The sequence below is a fragment of the Lissotriton helveticus genome, chromosome 9, assembly GCF_964261635.1.
Source record: "Lissotriton helveticus chromosome 9, aLisHel1.1, whole genome shotgun sequence".
NCBI classification, from domain to species: domain Eukaryota; kingdom Metazoa; phylum Chordata; class Amphibia; order Caudata; family Salamandridae; genus Lissotriton; species Lissotriton helveticus.
This window is the reverse complement of record NC_136070.1, coordinates 771,086,441-771,107,711: the sequence shown is the minus strand read 5'-3', so window position 1 is coordinate 771,107,711 and position 21,271 is coordinate 771,086,441. Positions and strand designations below refer to the sequence as shown.

Genomic DNA, 21,271 nt, shown 5'->3' with positions numbered 1-21,271 from the left:
CGGCGGTGGCTTCCGCCGGCCCGGAGTAAGCGGAAAATCCGCCATCATAATGACCCCCTTGATGTTGGAGCAAAAACCATACCCCAATATTTTATTTTATTTTTTGTTTAAGAGATTTTTATTAAAGGTTTTGCAAAATACAGAACACAGGCCATAAATAAACACCATGTGAACATGAATAGAATAATACAGTCGGGCCAAATAATACAGGATAAATTGTACTTAAAAGAGAAAGAAGAGAAGGAATCTAAGAAACGAGAGAGAAAAAGAAAGAGTAAGGAAAAGGGAAAAGGAAAAGAAAAAGAAGGAGGTGTCATAAAAAGATACATAGTAACATTGTAGAGAATAAGTGAAAAAGGATTAACAGATAGGAGGGTTAGAGGAAAGATAAGTAGTGAAAGGGAGCCATAGGAGATCAGATTTAATTTTTTGAGAGATAGAAGAAGAGGAGACAGTAGCAATCCTATGTTCATCACAAATAAAATTCCACCAAATAAGCAAAGATAACTTGGAATTGTCTTTCCAGGATGATAAAATGACCTTAAAAGCTAAAGCAATAAAAAGGTCAAACAGTCTAGAGGCAGAAGGTACAATATCTATATCAGGGGATAAGGATCTTAGAAAAATGTGTATTAGTGATAAAGTAGTATTAAACTTAAATATTAACATGCAAACATTCCAAACTGAATTCCAAAAGTAAAGAACAGAAGAACGGTCATATAATAAATGTTTTAACGTTCTGTAACACTGGAACAAGACCAGCAAAGAGGAGAGGAGGTTGGTGAAAACTTGCAAATACTAACAGGAGTAATAATCGCTCTATGATAAACAAAATATAAAGATTGAGTTATACGCGCAGCAGCAGAAACTTTAAACAACTTAGACCACAGTTTTTCCCAAGTTATAACAGAAAAAGAAACAGACAAATCATTTTCCCAAGCAACTTCAATATTGGATTTTGAACGAGTTGCAATATTGGATAACAATATGGTGTACACAAGAGCAGCCTTAGGTCTGTGGGTGGAAAATAAAGGGAATAAAGGAGTAGAGGGCGTTATGGAGGGAAAATCAGTTGGGAATGAAAAAGTAGCTAAATGAGATTGAATGGCGGTGGTGATGATAGTGTATTCACCATAGAAGGAATCAGGTAATTGATATCGTATTTGCAAGTCATGGAAGGTAAGGATAGAAAAATGATGGAGAAACTGATACACAAAAGAGATATCCTTCTCCTTCCAGTATTTGTAGTAAAAAGATTTACCTTTATATTTAAGAAATTTTTTATACCATACACAGGAGGATAAAAAACATTGCAGAGGAGTTAAATCTTTAGAAAAGGTATTAGAGATTAGAGTCTGGGAGTGTTTTAAAATGGGACTTTTGGCCAAAAAAGAGCAATTGGACATAAAAATGACATGTTTAAAAGGAAGATCTTTCAATATTGATCGCTCAAAAAGGATCCATTTGGGGACCGGTAAGTCCAAGAAATCATAAGCTAATGAAAAAGATTGCTTAATCAGAAACGCTGAATGATAGGCTTTAAAGTTAGGGAATCGGACACCCCCTTCATTTTTAGGTCGAGTAAGTTTATGCAGAGCAATACGAGGATGCTTATTATTCTATAGGAATTTCGTACAAATAGATTTTGTTCGGGAAAAATATACATTTGGAATTTTAACAGGAAGCATAGAAACAGTATATAACACATGGGGAGTAATCATCATTTTAATAGTATCAATCTGCCCCACCATGAAAGAAATAAGGGAGACCAAATGAGAAGGAGGGATTGAAGTTTCTTAATCAAATTGTTAAAGGTAAATTTGAGAGTATCCGTTAGGATTGACGAAAACCAAATATCCAAATATTTAATTTTGGAAGGACACCAAGTAAATTCTGTATCACTAAACATAAATTGATAACGGGTAGCATTTAAGTGCAGAACTTCAGTTTTAGATAAATTGAGTTTATAACCAGATGTAGAGGAGTAAAGTCAAACTTCATTCATAAAATGTGGTAGGGAATCAACAGGGTTGGACATATAAATCAAAATATCATCCGCATAAGCAGATATTTTAGTTTCAATAGAGGAAAACTTAAAGCCAGTAATCAGTGAGTTAGTCCGAATACGCTCTAAGAATGGCTCCAGGCATCAAATAAATAATAAGGGAGAAAGGGGGCATCCCTGTCTCGTACCACGAGATAAAGAAAAAAACTTAGAAAACTGATAATTAACAAAAATGCTAGCACGAGGACATGAATATAGCAATTTAATATAAGAAATAAAAGAAGGCCCAAAACCAAACCAATGGAGAGTCTGAAAAATGAACTGCCAATTAATTCGGTCAAATGCCTTTTCGGCGTCCAAAGAACGAGCAGCAAGGGGGTCTTTAAATTTCTTGCTAAGGAAAATAATGTTAGTAAACATACGAGCATTGTCTGAAGCCAGTCTTCCTTTTACGAATCCAACCTGATCAGTTTTAATCAAAAGGGGGATAATATTATCAAGGCGAGAAGCAAGGATCTTGGCAAAAATTTTACAATCATAATTAATTAATGAAATAGGACGATAATTTTTATAGTAAGAGTGGTCCTTGTCGGGTTTAGGGATAATAATAATCAATGCATCCATAGAAGACCCGAAAGCTCTAGCATCAGCAATAAAGGAGTTAAAGAGTTGTAAAAGTATAGGGGCGAAAATGGAATGAAAAGTGGAATCAAATTCTACGGGGAGCCCGTCTGGGCCAGGGGCTTTTGATTTCTTCAAATCATGAATGGCAGTAATTACCTCCTGAAGGGTAATATCTTTCTCTAATTCGGCAAATTCATCAGGAAGGGATGGTGGTGGAGGAAGACCAGAAAAGAAAGAATCTACATTTTGATTGGAGGGAAAAGTATCATCTGAATAAAGAGCCCGATAATAGTCCTGGAAGACCTCTGCAATATCTTCTTCAGATGACACAAGTTTGTTAATTTTTTCATTAAGGATGGGACCAATGGTTTTGCGTTTAGACTTAATTTTTAGATAATTTGCTAACATCTTGCCTGCTTTATTCTGACCACCATGGTATTTAGATTTAATTTTAAGCAAAATGTTACAAGCTTCAATAGTTGCCAGTTTGTTAAGTTCAGTTTTTGCTGCAATTAAGGAAAGAAGGGCAGTAGAGTCTTTAGATGTAAAATATGAATGTTCTAATCGTTTAATGTTTTGCAGTTGATCTTCATATTTTGTTTTAGAAATATTTTTTTTTTTTGCAAAACAAAGGAAATAACAAAGGCACGAAGGGCAGCTTTAAAAGCATCCCATGTATTAGGAACAGAGGTATCTAAGGGATCATTGAAAGAACAAAATTCATTAATAAATGTAGTGACATCTTTGATAAAAAACTGGGTCAGATAATAGGAAAGTATTAAGTTTCCATCGGCTAAACTTGGAGGAGGCAAGGGAAAAGTCTAATGTAGCATATACAGGTGCATGGTCTGAAATAAAAATAGATCCAATTTCGGATTTCTGAATTGAGGGGAGTAGAGATTTACTGACCAAAATGTAGTCAATTCTAGATCTAGTATGATGCATATTTGAGAAAAAAGTATATTCAAGTGAATCAGGGTTACAGGTTTTTCACACATCATATAACGGACGAGAGGCAATGGCCGATTGGAATGATTTATGAGATTTGTCTGGTTGAAATTTACATTTTGATATTCTGTCAGAGTAAGGGTCTAACGATTGATTAAAGTCACCAGCAACAATAATATTAGAGCAATCAGTAGAGGATAGGAGTATTTTGATATCGGTTAAAAATTTGGGATCCGGGCGAACAGGACCATAGATATTCAACAAAACTAATGTTTTGTTTTGTACCACAATCTTGGCCATTACCCATCGTCCATCATTATCATTTTCGGTAGATAGAATTTGAACTGATAAAGCTTTGTGAAATAATATAGCAACACCTCCTTTTTTATTAGAAGCAGGGGAAAAAACAACCTGACCCACCCAATGTCTTTTTAACTTTAATGATTCCACATCGGAGCAGTGAGTCTCTTGGAGAAAAGCAATCTGAGAATTAAGTTTAGATAAATGTGACAATACCTTTTGTCATTTTATAGGGTTCCCAAGACCTAAGACGTTCAACGAAACAAGGTTACACATAATGGAAGGTTGGGAGGATGGAGAACACATGGGTTAGGAACACTGCAGGGATGAGACTACAAACTAAGACACACCAAACAAAAAAGTTACAGGGAGATAAATCACCATAGAACTCCACAAAACCATAACAAATTAACTCCAATACATTAAATAATAATAATGAGGAATAAATAGAAATACTGAATGACCAAAAATTTGTAATCAAAAAGAAAGCAGAGAGAAAAAGAAATGAAAAAGAAGAAGAAGAAAAAGTAAGAGAGGAAAGATAGATAGACAGATCAAGGCAACATAGCCAGACCTGAACAACAAAGAGAGTACAATGAAGATGGAGCATGATGACGCACGGCAAGGCAGACCACGGGCAAAAAAAAAAGGAATAGGGGATACGGAAAAGAAAAGAGCATCACAAGTCAAAAGTGGACATATTGAAGAAAATAGAGGAAGAAAAATAACAAATATCAAAACGAGATGAAAGGATAGATTAATGATCTAAGACCTAATAGGAATATAGGAAGAACACAGCTTTGTGGGCGGGGTTTCCAGGCGGGATAAGGTTCAAAAGGTCAGCCTAAAAGCGAAAGGTATACCGTGAGCGGAACTCGCATTGCAGTTTATGAGTTTAACTGCCCAGAGGTTAATTGCGAACGATAGCTAGAATCACAAAGAAACTCACCCTCTGGCGGACATAAGCAGATCGAAAATGCTGTAGTTCGGATGGATGTAAGCTGTTTGAAACCTCGGAGAACATGAGGATGCATAGGGATGCCTAGAGTGTAAAGAAGCTTACCTAGAGGATGCCGATTTCTAGCTCGCTGTAATGCCGGTCTGTCCTGGCGTGAACGCGGGTTCAGCTGTTCGCAGAGCTCTGATCACATTCCCGCGATTTAAAGGGACGAAGGGAAGCCACACCCACTATCTTAATTACAGTATCAAGGAGGGACAATTCGGTAAGAGGGAAAGCCTGGGACGGGCGTACCACCTGTAAGAGAGCATTCGGAGCGGGACTCGTTTCCCGGTATGGTAAAACCCGATCTGGCCAATCCGAAACTCGCCACACGGAACGGTAGAACACTGAAATGCTTTCTTCCCCACTGTATTACACGCGATGCAGAGACGGATCAGTTTGCATCGTGAGCCTTAATAGACGTTGCTGAAAACAATTAACCCTTTGACGAAAAGGTGAAAATAAAAATAAAGACACAAGAGAGCCAACTAGGACGCCGGTAACTGACATATGTAGAGTATACAGGGCGAGGGAAAGATGAATATTCATACCAATATTTCAACTCATGGTAATCAAGTGCCAATGTATCTGCAGACTAAAACCTGCTACAGTTATCTAGTTTCTTATAGAATTGCATTCTCCCATGGGCACCACTCATTCAGGCCTGAGTTCACAGCGTCCAAAAGGAAAATCCAATAGCCTCCTGTTTTTTTCTCAGCGCAGTGGTATCCTTACCTGGGACATTGCGAACTTTTTCCAAAATCGACTACTTTAAATCCGCCTCAGAATGTTTGGCCATTATCCAATGGGCCACAAGTGGAGCCCCACTTTTCTGATTGCGAATATTCGATTTGTGTTCGCCAATTCGAACAAAGCAAACCAAAGGGGATGATGGACGGAGTGTTGAACATTGCAAACACTCACCCCCAGTCAACTGATCTGGGTTTAATCCATCATCATTCTTTAGCTCATTATAACACCCCAGTTCGCCCTAAGTTGGCAGGGTATGCCCGGACGTGGGTCCCTTGCTCACTTTGCCACTGAACTCAAGCTAGCCTGGCTGATGACGGCTGATTAGCCCAGAACCGGTCCCAGGATGCTTGTTTCCAGTCCAGGGAAGACATGGCTTGGCAGTTCGGGCTGGACTGTTCCCATGAGGCACAGGATCAGACTGATTTTCATATGGCCATGTCTGAACTGGGGTGGCGGAGTGAGCTAAAGAATGATGATGGATTAAAACCAGATCAGTAGACTGGGGGTGAGTGCTTGCAATGTTCAATACTCCGTCCATCATCTCCTTTGGTTTTGCTTTGTTCGCCCTAAGTTGGCAGGGTATGCTCAGACGTGAGTCCCTTGCTCACTTTGCCACTGGATTCAAGCAAGCCTGGCTGAAGACGGCTGAAATGCCAGAAACCGGTCCTAGGAAGCTTGTTTCCGATCCAGGGAAGGCATGGCTTGGCAGTTCGGGCTGGACTGTTCCCATGAGGCACAGGGTCAGACTGATTTGCATATGGCCATGTCTGAACTGGGGTGGCAGAGTGGGCTAAAGAACGGTGATGGATTAAATCCAGATCTGTTGACTGGGTGTGAGTGTTTGATTGGTTCAGATGCTCCGTCCATCACCACCCCTTTTGTACCGCTTTGTTCACCATAAGGTGGCAGGGTATGCTCAGACGTGAGCCCCTTGCTCACTTTGCCACTGGATTCAAGCAAGCCTGGCTGAAGACGGCTGAAATGCCAGAAACCGGTCCTAGGAAGCTTGTTTCCGATCCAGGGAAGGCATGGCTTGGCAGTTCGGGCTGGACTGTTCCCATGAGGCACAGGGTCAGACTGATTTGCATATGGCCATGTCTGAACTGGGGTGGCAGAGTGGGCTAAAGAACGGTGATGGATTAAATCCAGATCTGTTGACTGGGTGTGAGTGTTTGATTGGTTCAGAGGCTCCGTCCATCACCACCCCTTTTGTACCGCTTTGTTCATCATAAGGTGGCAGGGTATGCTCAGACGTGAGCCCCTTGCTCACTTTGCCACTGGAGTCAAGCAAGCCTGGCTGAAGACGGCTGAAATGCCAGAAACCGGTCCTAGGAAGCTTGTTTCCGATCCAGGGAAGGCATGGCTTGGCAGTTCGGGCTGGACTGTTCCCATGAGGCACAGGGTCAGACTGATTTGCATATGGTCATGTCTGAACTGGGGTGGCAGAGTGGGCTAAAGAACGGTGATGGATTAAATCCAGATCTGTTGACTGGGTGTGAGTGTTTGATTGGTTCAGATGCTCCGTCCATCACCACCCCCTTTTGTACCGCATAGATCGAGTCACCTACCAGTTCTAAAAACCCTGCTGAGAATAGATCGGATGCTGTCTGGCTACTTTGTGCATTATGATGATTTCTCATCAGATCCAAGTGAAACTGAACTGCCAACACCGCCTCTCTATTTCAAACTACAAGTGTACGCTTTCCATCTTTAGCTGAAAAAGACGTACTTTGTTGTTCCCTGGATACATCTCTGGATTACAATTGGATTACATATCCTGGTACAGTGGATTGGTATATTGACTGTCTTTTTCCTACTTCTGAATGGACACTTTCTGCCAGAACGCTCTGCAGTACAACTCGTGAACTTAGTTCTTAAGCCACATGCATCATCGCACCGTGAACTGAGGTACCTGCCCCGGTGAACATTACAGCAATTCCTGTTCCTGGAGGAATTGTATGGGACAGGGTATCGTATAAGGTATATGGTCCTACTAAGCTTTTTCATATTCCTTATTTGCTTAAACTTTCTTTAATTTACATTATCACCTCTACTACTTTCTCTGATGATTGGGACATTGGAACTGTGCATAATTTGCTTTCAGCTTTAGAGCAATCAGCTGCATTTTCTAATGGTGAATTGTATGATGGCACAAATTGTTTTGGAGACATGCTCTGTTACCAGCATTATGGTCACCATTTTTTAAATGAAGCTAGTATCCCATGCGCAATTGAAACACTGTCCAACACCACCATAAAGATATTCAAAGTTTGCTAATTTTTTTTAGGTTTTGCTTCGCCTTTTTACTATAGGCGTGCACCTACACCTGCAAAGAAAAATATGCAAACAAACGCCAAGCTGATTTATTCTGCTTCCTTTATTTCCCAACTGTCTATTCAGGGTTTTGACTTTTATAAAGAAACCATAGACATTAAATCTATCTGGGGGACAAAAGATTGGCAGGTTTAGGGGACGGATGCCTTATTTAGAGCATGCCTCATAACACACTAAATGATTTTCCTGAACAAGATAGTGCAACAGGAGGCGAATGGTCGCGCTCTGAGGCGACTCCTCGGCCCTCCCTGCCCTGCCATCATTAATCCTGCGCTAGTGCCCATGTAAAGCCCAGGATCATTACTACATAAATCGCTGACCTCCTGGGTACCCTCATTCGGCCCCTGGTGCCCGCTGAGTCCTCCTGCACACCGGACTCTGATCCCAGAGCACAGCCCTCCTCCGATCCGAAGATGGCGGCTACTGACGCCTGACACACTGCTCCAGCTTCCGAGGCTAATACAGACATCGTGGGACTGTGTGTCCCGCCAAACTGTGCCGCCGAGTCTTTGCTAGGCGATTCTCCTAGCACCACCGCTTGCCTGCGCCTCGCTGGACCCCCCAAGTGCCGCGCAGCGCGGTGGACAGCGGGCCCCCCAGCCGCCCGGCGGCATCGCCTACGCGAGTCCCCGGCTTTGGGCCTACAGCCGGGGACTCCTCAGCAACCTCCGGTTACGTTCGGATTTCGGCCGCTCTGCTGCACGGGGATAATATACACGGCCCCACCAGACCGCCCACCTCCCCCCCTGCCTAACTCAGTGGCTGCACCAGCGGGGGGGCCTCTAGGGCCATAGTGAATCTAGCGGAGGACGAGTCCGCCCACTTCCCTGGGCCCCACTCTGAAGCGCCGTGTATGACACTCAACCCTCCACCTGGGTGACTTCGAAGTAGATCTTTGGGACCATCCTCACTGTTGGGGACGTCTGGAGGACGGGGGGCCCCCGCATTTAAGTGATTAACCCTCCCGGGACTCTCAATACTGCCCCCGGGAAGAGACCGGGAACATACTGTGCATTACTCTAGATCCAGCTGGAAGATGCAGCCATCCTGACTGAGAGTGATATCCCTGACCCCCACACTCCGCCTGCGAGCTGCTGCTTGTCTCCGCCTCCTGGTGCCCAGTGGACTCCTGACTCCCCCTGGGCGAGGATCCCATACGACACGGGATGAACTCCCCCCCCTCTACGCTTGCCGGGGGGCCTCCTCCAACAGGTGCGCACCTCAGATCTTCGCCAGTCCCACCGCCTATGGGACCTGCACTTCGCAATGGCCTCCAGCATGGGTAATAGACCTCCCAATCAAAGACAAATCAACAAATTGTCATGGGGCTCCAAGGGAGAACCTAAAGACGCTGCCCCGGATGCCATACCCAAAACAGCGACTCCCCCGCCGCAAACAAGGCCCCCCACCCTGGATGATGTCATGGAGGCGATCGCTGGAGTCCGTTCGTCATTGGAGACCCGCATTGACTCCGTGAATATAGAAGTGACGCTGTTACGCGCGGATCTTCGTAAAATGGACACTAAGGTTAAGGATATCGAAGTCAAGACCCTGGCACTCGTTGACGATACCTCCACTCTGCAACAGCAAGTAACCCAACTTCAGAAACAACAGCACCAAATGGAGATGCTCCTGGACGATTATGAAGGACGCGCGAGGCGCAATAATCTCCGCATCCTGGGTGTTCCGGAGCGCCTCGAGGAGCCGGCCGCCGATCTCTTTGTGGAGAAACTGATCCTGCAACATCTCCAACCAAAGCAGCTCTCCAACTACTTCTCCATAGAGAGGGCCTATAGAGTTCCTGGGGGCGAGCCGAAGCCGGGTGCGCCCCCCCGCCCTATCGTTGCCCGGGTATTTAACTTTCGTGACCGAGATGTCATCCTCCAGACGGCACGCGCGGGACCGCCACTGCGAATTGACAATGCGCAGATCCTGATCTTCCCGGACTTCACCATGAAAGTGCAAGCTCGACGACGCAGCTTCCTGGAGGTGAAGAAGGCGCTCCGTGCGCAGTCCATCAAATACTCAATGCTGTTTCCCGCGAAACTGCGCATCGAATGGGAAGGCAAGACCTGGTTCTTTAATTCCCCAGCTGAGGTGTGGGACTGGCTCGAGGGGGGGCGTCAATCCGCGTCTGCCCAGAATCGTCGCAGGAAATCCGTGGACCGCTCTGATGCTGAGATACTACCTGAAAGTCAGGACCTGTTTACAGACAACCTTCAGGGCGAGTAGCGACCAGTGGGCTTGTGACCAATATAGCAGCAGAAGCACTGTTGTCCTAGGCCGTGTACATCCGCGACGCCTGTTGCGTTGCCCTATTCCCCACGAGTTCCCTGCTGGCTCCATTGGCGAGGATCCACACCTTCATTGGTCCGCTACCATGCCTATACTGTTGGGGCTGTCCACGCTGATCAGGGCCACACCTGACTGCTGAACTTTGATCTCCATGGGTGTATCCTCCTTCAAGCTTTGAACTTCGGACCTATTGTTCTACGCCCAACCATGTACTCTGGTGTCCCTCCTCTCCGGATGGACTCCATTTCACAGTCTGCAGCCCTTCCTGATCCATGTATATCCTTTTGGTCATAGCATAAGTGTGCATGTTGTTCTAATTTTCGTTTTTACCTGGCCTGCTAATGTTGTTATTCCTTTGGATCGCTCTAGGGCATGCCGGATTACCTCACCCAGTACTCCTACGGTGGGGATAGCTCCTGGTCCTTTGGGGGAACTCTTGGGCGTGAAGGAATGATGTACACTATGCCTGGCAAGGGAGAGTGACATTGCAGACTTTGGTCATCCTCGCTCTGGTAGTTACTAAGTACTGTCTCTCTACAGGGGGCGTCATCTCGCAACAATGTCAATCGCCTGCACTGATGGGCTCGGGGCCCTAGGCGTAGGGCTGACCTGGGCTTAATATGTTAAATAATTTTTACTATGTGAATGCTATTACTGACGTAAGTCGTTTCTAACCGCACTAGCCGATACTATCCTATCGATGGACGGCGGGGGCACCCACGGCTCTCTACGCACCTCGTTCATGTTTGGGAGGGCGACAGGCACTCTGCCTAGTTGGGGAGTGGATAGTTTAAGTCCGCGGGCAGGGGGGCAGGGAGGGGGGTTGAAGGGGAGGGAGTGGGAAGGGGGGAGGGCCCGGGGGAGACAGGGGTTGTTGGGAAATTTGCTCAGACAATGTTGTTGTTTTTGGTTTTGTTTCCATTTACGTTTCTGTTTCGGTTCGCACATTGCAGAGAATTCTTGACCATGGAGCATGCTGCACAGCGGAATGCACCCTCACATGCCATCTATTGCGACTTCCCAGACACGAGGCCAGCTACATTACACCGTATGCCACCGCGGAACACCCATTGCTCAACTTCTGGATACACTAGGCCTCTCGGGTACTCCACCACATGCCTCTCCTTGGCCGTCCTTTGCTACAGGATATACTCGTTGCCCCAAAAGCCACTGATCCGGGCACAATCTCCGTTCTTTAAGCCACCATGCCACCCTCCCTGACGACGTCTCTCTCCATCATGACGTGGAATGTTAATGGCCTAGGTAACAAAATGAAAAGAGGGATAGTCATGCAATATCTCAAACGCCACGCTCCAGACATGGTTCTCCTCCAGGAAACACACCTAATGGGCAACGCGTGCCAAGCTTTACACCGGGGAGGCTATAAACTACTCGTACACGCAGGCTTCACCTCTGGATCCAGAGGAACCGGAATCCTGATTCGAAAGAATGTGGCGCTGATGTGTACAAAAACGTGGGCTGACCCTCTGGGTCGCTTCGCGGTCCTCGAGGCCACCTGGGTGTGTGGGTGGAAGTGTGGCTCACTGGTTAGAGGAGGCAGACCTGAAGCAGAGGTCAGACCCGGGACCAGGGTTCAATTCCCGACGCGGCAGGGTCTTGAGCCCAAATATCCACGGACTCGATAATTCTCGTTTCGGTGCCTATTCGAATCACAGGTTCACACTCTGCAGCTCTGGGCATTAGCCTGCTTAATCTCCACTACGGCCCCCCTGCGGCGGGATGCCTGGCTTTCACCTTGGGGAAGCCAGGACGGGTTCCCAAGGCAAGCGCCGAGATGCCTACGGGTAATCGAGCGCTATATAAGAACGCATAATAATAATAATAATAATAAGGCAAACCGTTGAATGTCATTTCAGTCTACATCCCTCCGACCTTGGGCACGGCCGCTCTGCAGGCCCTAAAGCGCATAATGTTAGATCTCCCACAAGGACCCTTGCTTATCGGAGGCGATTTTAATATGACGATGAACGACGCTCAAGACCGGCACCCCCAGCGTACTTCACACAAGCCGAGCTCAGACCTATTTGACTTTACACAGACAATGGGGCTTGAAGACCTATGGCGCCTGTCCCACCCGACTACTTCTTACTTCACACACTACTCCAATGCCCACAACAGCAGCTCTCGTATAGATTACCTGTTCTCTCCTACCACTGATCTGGAGTTTTTTCGCCACCCTGATGGGCTCCCTAGGGGAATCTCCGACCACTCCCCACTCACTGTGGAATTCACACACTACCGCCGGAGAGCACGCGGCCCCATAATCATAACGCCCTGGCTCCTAAAAATCCCTGACATAAAAGACTGCCTGCTAGAACATACAGAATTCTACTTCGCGGAAAATGTGGGCTCTGTGACATCGGCTATAACCATATGGGAGGCGTACAAGGCAGTACTTAAGGGTAAGGAGCTAGCTCTAAAAACCGGCTACATCCACAAACAAAGTGAACACCTATCACAGGTAGAAACAGACCTGACCAACCTGGAATCCCTCCACAATGCAAGCCCCACAGATGAAACGGCGGCCCGCCTCCGCGCGAAACAATTAGAATACAAAGTGTTGGCCCTTGAAAAGGCGCAAGCCAAGCTCCTGAAGACCCGTCATCGCGTTTACGAACTAGGAGACAGGGCAGGTAAAATGCTAGCATGGCTTGAGAAGCGTGAGCAGGGGTCTCGTTGGATCCCAGAGCTGACCCTACCAGACCACTCTACCGTCACGGACCCAAGTGACATAGCTGAGGCCTTTGCCACCCACCTAGAAGGTGTCTACACGGCCAGAGCTCACTACAGCGCTGCAGAATCTAAACTACTTCTGGCCGAGATGAGACTTCCCACTCTCTCCGAACCTGAAGTGCAGGAATTGGAGGCAGACCTCACGGCGGAGGAGGTTGGTAGTGCCTTATTTGCCATCCAATCGGGTAAGGCTATGGGCCCCAACGGTGTCCCTATCGAGTTCCTGAAGGGCATGGCGGGCGAGATCCTCCCACACCTTAAAGCAATGTTTGAAGAGAGCCGCGACGTCGGATGCCTACCGTTGGACCAGCGGTTGGCATCAATAGTGGTCATTCGTAAACCCAACAAACCGGCTGATGACTGTGGATCCTATCGACCAATCTCTCTTATCAACACCGAAGGGAAAGTCCTAGCGAAACTCCTCGCTACCAGACTTATGACAGTCCTCCCCGCCCTGATACATGAGGATCAATCGGGCTTCTTGCCAGGCCGCAATACAGCGCTTAACCTCCGACGGGTCCACAACGTTATGAGTAGGATACCACATATTCAGGAAGACGCAGCCATCCTCTCTCTTGACGCTACGCTTGCCTTGATTCTATCGAATGGTCGTACCTCTTCGAAGTACTACTCCGCTATGGCTTTGGTCCCAAATTCATCCAGTGGATCCGACTACTATACACGGATCTCTGGGGTCAAGTTTATGTCAACGGGCATACATCCAGGAGATTTCCCCTACACAGAGGTACAAGACAGGGGTGCCCTCTGTCCCCTTTGTTGTTCGCACTTACCCTTGAACCTCTGGCTCATTGGATCAGAACTGACAATTCCATCCGCGGCCTCCGATGGAATGCCGATACTATCGACAAGATCTCGCTATACGCAGACGACATCCTCGTCTACGTCTCCTCCCCCAAATCCTCTCTTAACAGTCTGTTACACGTTATCACTAACTTTGGCAAATACTCGGGCTTCTCCATTAATTGGTCCAAATCTATACTTTATGTTCTACACGGCCCACCCCCTCCCCTCCCACGAGGCTACTCAATTGAAATCGCCCGGGACGGATTTAAATATCTGGGAATCTTCATCACTCCGGACCCAACAATATTTTATGACCGCAACCTAAAAGGCCCACTTCAAAGACTCCATAACGACATCTCTCATTGGAGATCACTCCCTCTCTCTCTCCCAGGCAGAGCGGCCCTATTTAAAATGCTCGCACTCCCTCGATTTCTATATGCCCTACAAAATTGTCCATTTCCCATAGCTGACTCCTATTTCAACTCACTCGAAGGAGACCTTCGCCTCCTCCTATGGGACGGCGGTTCGCCCCGCATTGCTCTCATTTCACTTACACAGGGATGGTACGATGGGGGTATTGCCCTTCCAAATGTTCGACTTTACTACTGGGCTACTCAATTGGTTGCCACTAACTCGTGGATCCATGGTTCACCCACGAACCCTGCTTTTCACCTTGAGAGGTACCAGACTGGCCACGGGGGCTACCTCGAGGCTCTATATGGCAAACACTCTCGTGCCCGGTATATAGGCCCGATGTCCCACACACTCACAATCTGGCACCGTGCGAACAAGCGACTCGGCTGGACCAACACCCTCACATTGTCCACCCCACTTTGTACTTCACATAAACTCGGCACATTATGTCATTATCGAGGCTTTGATAAATGGGACGTAATAGGCATATCCACCATAGGCGACATGCTTCGCAAGGGCGAATTGCTGACATTTGAAGAGCTCCGGAAGGTATATGACTTGGCCCAATCCGAGGCTTTCCGGTATCTCCAAATTAAACATGCTATACTTGCCAACGTCCCGGACCTCTCTTCTCTCCCACAATCCTCGCCCCTCGAGGACAGACTCCTGTCCGAACCCATTCCGGCCAAAGCAATATCCTACACCTACCGTAAATTATGTAATAACATGCCAAACACTTTCCACCTTTTGAGAGATAAATGGCAGAACGACATCGGAATCTTAGATGAGGCTGAGTGGCAGGCGGCATTGATGTCCCCGCGCGAATCAGCTATCAATCACAGATTCAGACTTATACAATTAAAGATATTACACAGAACATACATGTCCGCTCCTCTTCTGGCCAAAATTGGTAGACGCTCACCTGACGTCTGTCTCCGTAACTGTGGTCACACGGGTACCTTCTACCACATTTTATGGGACTGCCCGGTGATTCAAGACATCTGGAAACGCGCCACCCAGAAAATGACTGATGCAATGGGCAAACCTGTCCCTCTGACCCCCAAATGTGAACTCCTCAATGTATGGGACCCCACAGATCTAACTGCACTGGAACAACGGTGGGCGGCTTTGGGTTTTCTCTTACTGAAACGAGAAATAGCTATGCATTGGGGCTCGCCGTCTAACCCGCTCCTGATTAGGTGGATAGCTGCTATGGATGTGTGCATGTTGTCCGAGAAAACGGTCTACAAGATTAGGGGATGTCCTGGTGTTTGGGATAAGAAATGGGGACGATGGAATATTTATAGAGGCGAACTGTGCACTTCTCCCTCATCGGACATGGAAATGACCAGACCTAATCCCCCCTTGTAATCATGTTTGTGGTGCGCTGCTGTGATATGCGTGTTCTGTGTCAGGATTATAACCTGCGACTGTCTGCTAAATATTACCTCTGCTTTTTGTTCAATAAAAAAATATTTAAAAAAATAAAAAATAAAAAAGATAGTGCAACAAACTTCATATCTTGTTATAGCAAAAAAATAGGTTTTGAACACACTGAGTATTCCTGCATTCTCATGCTTTGAGGATTGGCAGATCTTTTACACACTTAAGTGAGGATACACTGGATACCATGATACGTAATGGTTCTTTCAATTCATCAGACCCTAATTGGAAGGGATGGCTGGTTTGGTCTGTGGACACAAACTGGTGTCAATCTAGATTCCTGAGTAACACCGAAGGGTTTAGGATCAATAGGCCTGATCAGCGAAATGTACAAACAGAACACTCTGGGCGGTGACGTCATAAAGTGTTGGGAAGTTATTCCTAGATTGGCTACAAACCTTAACACTTTCCCAGGTGAAACAAAACATGACCCATCTTTCTGATGACAGGGATCTCAGTGATTTTTTAATAGGTCCCAGGAATCTTCATCGAAAGTGCTTTTTTGTACGGAATATACAACGAGCTGTGGAAGATATCTCAACAGGAAGCTGCTGAGAGATTGTGCAAGATGGATAGGGTTAACTTAAAAAAGGCTTTGGCTGTGATTGACAACGGTATGACCAATTTATCATCCAGAATGCATTCACTGGGCAACATAGTGGCTTCTGCAATTGACATAATGATCATGTCTTTATTACAACATGTTCAGTCACAATAGTAATACTGTGCTGGGCGTTACAAACATTATGTTCTGGCCACGTGCCATGGCATTACATTAACAGAACAAACATTTTTTTCAGGATACAATCTAAAAGAAAGACAGATAACAATGGCGCTTAGAGGTGCGAATTATACCACGTTGCACATTGAAAAATTAGACCATTTGCCTTTCACCGTGGATAATCCATGGTTACATCACCCTACCGGTCACAACTTTCCAATTCCACTATTGTCTCCAATACCAACAGGTAGGCAGATATGAAGTGCCAGGGGAAGGATATGTGCACAAGTGTTGGGAATTACCATTTAGGTTTAGGTGCAGGAATGGGGACACAGATGTTTTTCTTAGTGGATCCAAATGTGAAGATGCTTTAAGCGGCTCCTTTGTTTGCAAGTTCATTTTGTAGGAAAGTAGGATCTGCTTACTATGGTTACCCCCCCTTTTGCTGTGTTTCACTGGTTTATTGACTTTAGTCTGGCTGTGGCCCTGCTAACCAGGACCCCAGCCTAGTTATTCTCTCTCTAAATTGATTACATGTATCTTAGGTACACACCAGATTGGTTACTGGGTTACCCTTGTGAGTCCCTAGTATATGGTACCTTAGGTACCAAGGGCATAGGTACCCCATGGCCTACCAGGGGCTGAAGCATGTATTATGCCACCCCGGGAAGCCTTCCAAAATGACACCACAGGTCTGCTACTGCAGCCTGGGTAGGGTGGTACTTGTACCCCTTACTTAGATATAGTATACCTATATCTACCTATATATAGACACATATAAACCTATAAGTCACTCCTATGGCAGTCCTTGACAATCCTGAAGTGCTTGGTTTTGTGTGAGAGGGTGCCCAAGCATGAGCTGAGCCCCTCTGCAGCTTTCGGAATCCCTTCCTTATAGCTGTTCTATGATACAGGCAGACCATATACTCTTAAGTGCATTATAACCTTGCGGTAAATACTAACTTTGGAATGGCTGCATCGAAACATGTAGTGTTTGGTGTCAAACACTTTGGAATCTTGGAATCCTACCCCCCCCCCGCCAATCCTGGCGGCGGGGCTAGAATTCCACCCTCAGAGAGGGAGAAGACATGTACACACTTATTTGCCTGGTAATAGTTTTTGTTTTGTTTTTTAATCTTTTTATTGAATTCAAATAACAGAAAACATAAAAAAGAAAACCGAAAACAAGGCAGTACATTACAAATGTGTCATTTTGGCGCTGGGGGGGGGCACATTTTCAAATCAGATGTCAGAAGTATGTGATGAGATTGGGGAGGGGGGAGGAGACCAGGAAAAAGCGAGATATCTAGATTCCCGTGGAGGAAACATCAGGCTGGGAGGATGACAGGTCAGTGTCCAAGTCTGAATGGGGGGGGGGTACATATATCACCACGGTATGCGTTCCATTGATTCCAGATTTTCCCCCATTTGCGGGGCGTGCCACGGGAAACATACACTGTCTTTTCCCTAAACATGCACCAATCCATGTTTTGTCGCCACACCAGAACTGTCGGCGACAGCTGGGCACCCCACAACTGAGCAATGTCTCTCTTGGCAATCATATTACCCAAGGTCACCCATCGAAGCTGCGCCAGGTCATAATCATTCGGCTCCCAGACATTCAACAGACACCGTCTCGCCTCAGGCATCGATTGCACCCCGTGACCTCACTCATAACTTCATGCACGTGAGTCCAATAGCGCATCACAGCAGGACATTCCCAAAGGATATGGAGAAACGTGCCTACCAAACCACAGCCACGCCTGCACAGGCCATCCACAGAGAATCCCATGCGCACCAGACGGGGACCAGTCACGTATACCCTATGAAGAATTTTGAGCTGGACAAACCGGAGTCGTGCTGGGATAGCCACCTCCTTCGGGGAAGAGATCGCAGCCTGCCAATCCTGGTCATCGAGTTCCAGACCATCACTAGTCCATACCTCTCGAAGGTTACTCAGTAGGTCGGTTCTGACATTGATCAACTTTTTGTAAATGAGCGAGATCGTACTATCAGGGACATGCCCGTCCAGTATCCGATCCTCAAGCGGGGACGCCTCCGGAATATCAGAGCCCAGGGGAAAGACCGACAAAACCGCATGCCGGATTTGCGCATATCGAAAGGATTCTCTATCAGTCAACTCATACTCAACTTTCAGCTCCTCAAACGTCTTGATTCTACCCTTGATCCACACATCATTCACCCTGCTGATACCGATCACATCCCACTTATCGAAGCCCTTCGACTTCCAGAGGGATCCAAGTTTTTCCGACGCATAAAGCGGGGTAGCACGAGTCGGCTTATCAGCCCAGCCCAGGGCCGCTGTCGCGCGATACCACACCTGCACTGCCGTCCCAGTGGGGCCCGTGAGAGATCTGCCGGCAGATCTCGCGTACAGAGCCCTGTTGTAGTCTCCACCGGGCAGCAGCCACCTATCCATCTCAAACGCCGGGCTCGGCAAGGGACCGTAAGTGCAGTGGTTGATGGCCCCCAACTGAGAGGCCCAATAATAGCGGCGGATGTCCGGGAGCGCGATACCCCCGTCATACCACGGGAGCGTAAGCTTCGCAAGAGCGATACGAGAACGCCCCCCCCCCCCCATATCAATTGTCTCTGTAGACTCTCAATCTCACGGAAGTAGCGGGCAGGCACAATATCAAGTGTATTTTGCAGCGCATAAAGGAACCGAGGGAGCGACATCATCTTAAACAGCGCCGCCCGTCCCAGAGGAGAGAGAGGGAGCCTACCCTACGCAGTCACATCAGCACGGAGGTGCTGGAGAGGGGGCAACAAATTGCGTTCATAACGAAGCACAGGGTCCAAGGTGATAAAAATCCCCAAGTACTTGAATCCCTCCCGCACCACCGGGATAGGACATCCACGAGGCAAGAGAGGAACCTCGCCGTAGAGAACATAGACGCAAGACTTCGACCAGTTGATGATGAGACCGGAATTGTTACGGAAAGAAGTCAAGACGTCAAATAGGACAATCAACGATTTCCGAGGCGACGTAAGATACAGGAGTATATCATCAGCGTATAAGGATATCCGATCTTCAAACTCCGGAGTCCATCTAATGCCCTTCAAGGACGGTTCCCATCTCAGCCATGCCGCCAATGGCTCCAAAGCAAGGGCAAACAAGAGAGGAGACAAAGGGCAGCCCTGGCGCGTTCCCCTACCGAGAACAAAGGAGGCCGAGACACGACCGTTTACCACCACTCGGGCCAAGGGGTCGGTGTGTAGCAGTTTCACCCAGTCAATGAAGGTAGGGCCAAAGCCGAATTTAGAGAGAACCGTCCAAAGATATGGCCACTCCAGCGTATCAAACGCCATGGTGGTGTCCAGTGACGCCAAGATGGCCGGTTCACGCAGAGTTGCCGCCCGCGCAAGGACTCCATGCAAGCGCCGGAGATTCAGTGCCGTGTTGCGATGGGGTATGAATCCGGATTGGTCCGGATGAACCAGCTCGCCTATGACAGTGACCAAGCGGTTGGCAAGCACTTTGGCCAGGATCTTCGGTTCAGCGTTAATCAATGATATGGGCCTAAAGGAGGCGCAGCGGTCACGTGGCTTGCCGTCCTTGTGAATCACCACTATGGAAGCCAATCTTTGATCAGGAGGGAGAGAGCCTGCCTCCAGCGATTCTAAAAACATCGACCGTAGATACGGCGCCATCACATCCGGACGGAGCTTGTAAAGCTCTATAGGGAGCCCATTAGGGCCCGAGGCCTTCCCCGAGCCAACCGAGCGGATGGCAGTCGCGACCTCATCAACCGCAAGCGGAGCCTCTAGGAGAACCCTTTCAGGGTCGGACAAACGTGGCAGCGAGATATCGCGCAGGAGCAAGTGGGAGTCCTGCTCAGGTCGATCAGACACCGGGGAGTACACTTCCCGGAAATAGTCAGCGAAACATTCAACAATAGCAGCAGGGTCGATGATACTCGTGCCATTCACATCCACAAGCACAGGGACCACTCGACTCGCACATTCCCTCTTATCCAGCCAAGCAAGCAATTTCCCCGCCTTATCCCCCACATCATACAGACGTCCCTGTTGTTCTCTGCTCATCTCCTTCGCCGCATCAGTCACCATCGCCCTATACTCGAGTTGTTTTAGACCCAAAAGGTGCAGCCTCTTCGGGGTGACCTCGGACTCCAACTCCCCCTCAAGAACGGTGATGTCACTTTCAAGACGGACAACCTCCTCCCGCCGACGTCTCTTAACATTGCCAATCAAGGAGAGGGCCTGGCCCCGAATGACAGTTTTGTACGCTTCCCATAACGTGAAAGAGGAGGACACAGAACCCACATTTTCAGCAAAGTATTGACCAAACGCTTTAATTAGTTCCGCTCTGACCTCGGGATCGCGGAGATACCAGGGGTTTATCGGGGCCACTCTACCCTCCGACCCCAAGTAAGCGTCCACTACCAGCCAAAGTGGGGAATGGTCCAAGATGCCCCTAGCTAAATGTTTCACCTCCCTTAAGAGGAGGCCTGGGAGGAGGGCATCAGCACATAATCAAGTCTCGAAAGACTGCCGTGGGCCCCAGAGTGAAAGGTATATTGCAATTGACCAGGATGAAGCAGGCGCCAGCAGTCGGTGAGCCCTAGAGCCTCCAGGGAGTCCCCCAACCAGGATTGGGACTTCGCAATTTCCCGGGGTTGGTAGCGATCACACATCCCCGAAACTACAGAGTTGAAATCCCCGCCCACTACAAGCAGACCCTCGGGGACTCCCAAGATCACTCTTCCCAGATCCGCATAAGTAGTAGTCTGGAGACCCGGCGGCACATACACGGAGAGTAGGGTAATAACCCTCCCCTCCCAGCGCCCCACAATGGCGGCGTACCGTCCCCTATCATCAAGGATGATTTCAT

General features: G+C 47.4%; 1 protein-coding gene across 1 annotated transcript in view; it reads left to right on the top strand.

The window, feature by feature from the left end:
- Nucleotides 1–21,271, top strand: part of KLC3 (kinesin light chain 3) — a 931,842-nt gene that overhangs the window by 837,575 nt on the left and 72,996 nt on the right. The window lies entirely within an intron of this gene.